Source organism: Misgurnus anguillicaudatus, chromosome 6, assembly GCF_027580225.2.
Source record: "Misgurnus anguillicaudatus chromosome 6, ASM2758022v2, whole genome shotgun sequence".
Lineage (NCBI taxonomy): Eukaryota > Metazoa > Chordata > Actinopteri > Cypriniformes > Cobitidae > Misgurnus > Misgurnus anguillicaudatus.
Window position 1 is genome coordinate 5,669,836 of NC_073342.2, and position 5,611 is coordinate 5,675,446.

The 5,611-nt window shown below is 39.0% G+C and overlaps 1 long non-coding RNA gene across 1 annotated transcript; it reads left to right on the top strand.

The window, feature by feature from the left end:
• Positions 1-1,907: 1,907 nt before the first annotated feature.
• Positions 1,908-5,398, top strand: LOC129433387 (uncharacterized). The gene is made up of 3 exons (XR_008640382.2): positions 1,908-2,469; positions 2,588-2,681; positions 4,005-5,398. It is a non-coding gene; the product is annotated as an uncharacterized lncRNA (long non-coding RNA).
• Positions 5,399-5,611: the final 213 nt, after the last annotated feature.

The window sequence follows — 5,611 nt, forward strand, 5'->3', positions numbered from 1 at the left end:
TGTCCGTCAGTCTTTCTGTCTGTACGTCTGTCTGTCTGTATGTCTGTCTTTCTTTCTGTCTGTCCATCTGTCTTGTCTGTCTTTCTGTCTGTCCATCTGTCTGTCTTTCTGTCTGTCAATATTATGTCTGTCCATCTGTCTGTCTTTCTGTCTGTCCGACTGTCTGTCTTTCTGTCCGTCAATCTTTCTGTCTGTACGTCTTTCTGTGTGTCCATCTGTTTGTCTGTCTGTCTGTCTGTCTGTCTGTCAATCTTTCTGTCTGTATGTCTGTCTGTCTTTTTGTCTGTCCGTGTGTTTGTCTGTCTTTCTGTCTGTCTGTCTGTCAGCCTTTCTGTCCGTTAATCTTTCTGTATGTCCGTCTTTCTTTCTGTCCGTTTGTCTGTCTGTCAATCTTTCTGTCTCTCCGTCTTTCTGTCTGTCCGTTTGTTTGTCTGTCTTTCCATCTGTCTGCCTTTCTGTCTGTCTGTCTTTCAATCAATCTTTCTGTCTGTCCATCTATCTATCTTTCTGTCTGTCCGTCTGTCTGTCTGTCTGTCTGTCTATCTTTCTGTCTGTCCGTCTGTCTTTCTGTCTTTCCATCTGTCTGTCTGTCTGTCTTTCAGTCTTTCTGTCTGTCTGTCCGTCTGTCTGTCTGTCTGTCGATCTGTCTGTTTGTATGCCAGTCTTTCTGTCTGTCTGTCTGTCCGTGTTTCTGTCTGTCTGTCTGTCTTTCAATCTTTCTGTCTGTCCTTCTATCTTTCTGTCTGTCCATGTTTCTGTCTGTCCGTCTATCTTTCTGTCTGTCTGTCTTTCTGTCTGTGTTTCCATCTGTCCGTCAATCTTTCTGTCTGTACGTCTGTCTGTCTGTATGTCTGTCTTTCTGTCTGTCCATCTGTCTTTCTGTCTGTCCATCTGTCTGTCTTTCTGTCTGTCAATATTATGTCTGTCCATCTGTCTGTCTTTCTGTCTGTCCATCTGTCTTTCTGTCCGTCAAACTTTCTGTCTGTACGTCTGTCTGTCTTTCTGTCTGTCCATCTGTTTGTCTGTCTTTCTGTCTGTCTGTCAATCTTGCTGTCTGTATGTCTGTCTGTCTGTCCGTTTGTTTGTCTGTCTGTCTGTCAGCCTTTCTGTCCGTCAATCATTCTGTATGTCCATCTGTCTGTCTTTCTGTCCGTCTGTCAATCTTTCTGTCTTTCCGTCTTTATGTCTGTCCGTCTGTCTGTCTGTCTGTCTTTCTGTCTGTCCATCTTTCTGTCCGTCAATCGTTCTGTCTCTGTCTTTTTCTCTGTCTGTCTTTCTGTCTGTCCATCTGTCTGTCAATCTTTCTGTCTGTCTGTATGTATGTCCGTCTTTCTGTCTGTCCATCTGTCCATCTGTCTGTCTTTTTGTCTGTCAATCTTTCTGTCTGTCCGTCTTTCTGTCTGTCTTTCCATCTGTCTGCCTTTCTGTCCGTCAATCATTCTGTATGTCCATCTGTCTGTCTTTCTGTCCGTCTGTCTGTCTGTCAATATTTCTGTCTTTCCGTCTTTATGTCTGTCTTCCTGTCTGTACGTCTGTCTGTCTTTTTGTCTGTCCATCTGTCTGTCTTTTTGTCTGTCCGTTTGTCTGTATGTCTATCTGTCTTTCTGTCTGTCCATCTGTCTGTCTGTATGTCTTTCTGTCTGTCCATCTGTTTGTCTGTCTTTTTGTCTGTCCGTTTGTCTGTCTGTCTGTCCATCTGTCTGTTTGTCTGTCAGTCTTTCTGTTTGTCTTTCTGTCCGTCAATCTTTCTGTCTGTCTGTTTTCTGTCCGTCTGTCTGTCTCTCTGTCCATCTTTCTGTCTGTTTTCTGTCCGTCAATCTTTCTGTCTGTCCATTTGCCAGTCTTTCTGTCTGTCTGTCTTTCTGTCTGTCTGTCTCTCCATCAATCTTTCTGTCTGTACGTCTGTCTGTCCATCTGTCTGTATTTCTGTCTGTCAATATTATGTCTGTCTTTCTGTCCGTCTGTCTGTCCATCTGTCTGTCCGTCAATCGTTCTGTCTGTCTATCTGTTTGTCTGTCCGTTTGTCTGTCAATCTTTCTGTCCGTCTGTCTGTCTCTCTGTCTGTCCATCTTTCTGTCTGTTTTTCTGTCCATCAATCTTTCTGTCTGTCTGTCCATCTGTCCGTCTTTCTGTCTATCTGTCTGTCTGTCCATCTGTCTTTCTATCCATCAATCTTTTTGTCTGTATGTATGTCCGTCTTTCTGTCTGTCCATCTGTCCATCTGTCTGTCTTTTTGTCTGTCAATCTTTCTGTCTGTCCGTCAGTCTTTCTTTCTGTCCGTCTGTCTGTCCTTCTGTCTGTCTGTCTTTCTGTATGTTCGTCTGTCTGTCTTTCTGTCCGTCTGTCCGTCTTTCTGTCTGTTTGTCTTTCTGTCTGTCTGTCTGTCTGTCCGTCTTTCTGTCTGTCTGTCTATTCCAGTATCCAAACCAGTCAGAGACAGCGATGTTGAGGACATCAAGAGGAAATAAAGTAAGATTAATAATATTATGTTTATTATTAATCTTTGTGCAATTTGATTTAAATTACATTATTGAATGTATCTATTTTGGTAAGTCTTGTTAATTGTGTAATTTTTTTGTTGTTGAAGAAAACAAGAAGTAAAGCGCTCTCAATGTGAATCAAACAACTGCTCGACTGAGGAGATGAAAAGAAAAGGGAAGCTGCACAATCCTAAAATTGTGGTAAGCTCAAATTAATGAAATCACCCATGCTTTAATTTACAGTTTTTCTCAGTCGCTTTGTTACATTTCTCGAATCATACTCACAATTTGCAAAAAAGTAAGTGCATTTCTCACAACAATTTGTACAAATAGCAAAACATCATGGATAACCTGCAAAAGCCACTCTTTTACTCAAAATACTTAGTTCATCTCTCAAAATTAAATATCTGTGTCAATGAACATGTCAGTGCCATCAGAATAACAAGTCATTGTGTCATTGTGTACGGATAAGACAGTCAAATTGTTTAGTCATGTTGTCAATATAACAGTTTACTCTGAAGTGATGTTCTGATGTGAACTATGGCTAAAGTTTTGACGACAAGTATTGTAAATTGTAAGTTACACTTACTGTATAAGTTATGTGTGAGTTTGATTGCAAGAGACTTGACAAAATTTACATTTACGCTTTTACTGTTTGTACTGTAATTCGTTGAAAGACCATGTCATTGCCATAAAGAAAGATAAAGACAGCGCTGCAAGCACTGCATAACATAAAAAGGGAAAAAAAAACAAAAGTAGAAATGTTAACATGATAGATGTCTAAAAGATGTCTAACCATAGCCCAAGAATAGATGATGCATATACTTTTGGAACATGTAAAAGAAATGAAAGCAAACACCTTGAACACACTTTGCTTACATGTTGGAATATCATACATCTTCAAGTTATTTTGGCAAAAATGGCATGTAACCAAATTCAAGGTTATTTAGGGTAGAAGTGGGTTACTCATTGCCAGACTATATTGGGTCAATAGTTAGCAGTCATTTCAACGTCTCGGTTTTTGCTTGCTGGGGACGTTTCTGTCTGTTAGAGAAAGTCAAGATTCACCTGGGAGCAATTTACCATTTCAGGACAGATTTATAAAAAATGTCTAATGGAAATGTATAGAAATATGTTTGACCATATCCTGTATTTTGACAACATGTTCAACCATTTTGCATGGAAAGACTTATACTATGAACTAATGCCTAAATATTGTGGGGGGTGAGACTATTCAACAGAGACCCATTATACATTTTGATCAACATGACATAAACAACTGATAATGTAGGGAAAAGCAGAGAATTGTACATAATCATTTGCATGGATGTACCAAAGCATTTGCAACTTGTTCAAAGAAATGAGAAACTGCTTTTTTGATGTGCACAAGTGACACAATGATGTGAGAATTGAACAAGTAGTTTTGAGAATTTCAATTCTGATCTGAGAATTGTACTAAAGCGACTGAGAAAAACTGTAACAGAATCTGTTTTATAACAAAGTATTTTTACTTGTGTTTTGTAGAAGGCAGTCTGTCTGCTACACAACTCGGATGCAAATTGTAGGCACTATCACCAGGAGCAGATGTATGGATGAAAGAAAAAGCCTAAAGTGCATTATGTTGTTTACGAAGCAAATAAATAAATTTGTTTTACAGTTTTTCTCAATTGTTTTGGCTCATTTCTTGAAACAGAAATTACATTTACAAAACAACATGGACAAACCTCCTAACCACTTGGCAATTGTTTACAACAGAATTTAATTTCTCATTAATTTCATCAAATTGCAAATGTCTAAGTACATGTCTCAATATCTCAGTACATCTTTGCAAATGATTAAGACAAGGTAGCGTACATTTAGAACAACTTCCAAGTGAATAGATCTTGTTGATCTAAACTTAGTGGTTGATTCTCAGTCTAATGGTTGTTCGCTCCAAAACGTGTCAGCGTCATTTCATTGTTTAAGTCATCACATGCACAATAGTCTGTTAAATTGTCAATATTAGTCAAGAACATAATACCATGAATACTATATATGAATCCTTTGAACATTTGAAAAACTTATTACAGCAATTGACAGTAATGTGAAACTAGAACTTGACTAATGAAGGAGAAGTTTACGCTTTTTTAGAGAATAATGGCATTGGAAGGAAACGAGACCCTTCATATCCTCATGTTTGTGGATGAAGCTGGTTTCAACTTGGCCAAGGGCAGAAAACGTGGCCGTAATATTATTGGCCACCGGGCCACGGTGGATGTCCCAGGCCAGTGAAGGGGCAATATAACTATGTGTGCTGCCATACATGGCCACTCACATCCCCAGTCTTGGCCCATACTATACACAGAAGCTCCTCATCTTCTAGGACCGCCTTCATTTTGATTTGATCCCTAAAAATGAGAGAGGTCTCTTAGGGCCCCACCTACCACAATATGTCATTGTATAGGACAATGTGATTTTCCACCGTTGCCCGCTCATCAGGGCCTGGTTAACTCAAAACAAGGTGCGTCAGCATTTAGTTATTATGCCACCTCTAGCTGGAATCAGCTTCCAGAAGAGATCAGATGTGCTTCAACAGTAAACACTTTTAAATCTAGATTAAAAACACATCTGTTTAACTCTGCATTTAGTGAATAAGCACTGTGCTGCTTCACACTGACTGCACTTTTAACTCAAGTCACTTTTACTTCTGTTTTATTCTTTTTACCTTTTTAAAGTGTTTTTATTAAAATCACATTTATTTTCTTTAATTGTTATTATGTATCTTTGTTTTTATTGTGATTTTATTGTGTATCTATTATTTTTACATTTTCTTTTTTCTCTTTTATATATTGTTTTCTCATTTCTATGTAAAGCACTTTGAATGACCTCTGTGTATGAAATGTGCTATACAAATAAACTTGCCTTGCCTTGCCTTGCCTTGCCTTGCCTTGGTTCACTAGTACTCATCCAATGATGGTCATGGTGTTCCTGCCACCTTACACTCAATGCTATTGAGGAGTTATTCTCTGCTTGGAGGTGGAGATGTATGAGCATGGGGCTCAAGATCAGAGGTCCCTGCTCCATGCAATGAACGCTGTGTGTGAGGATATAACAGGAGATCAGTGTAGGGAATGGTTGCGACATGCATGCTG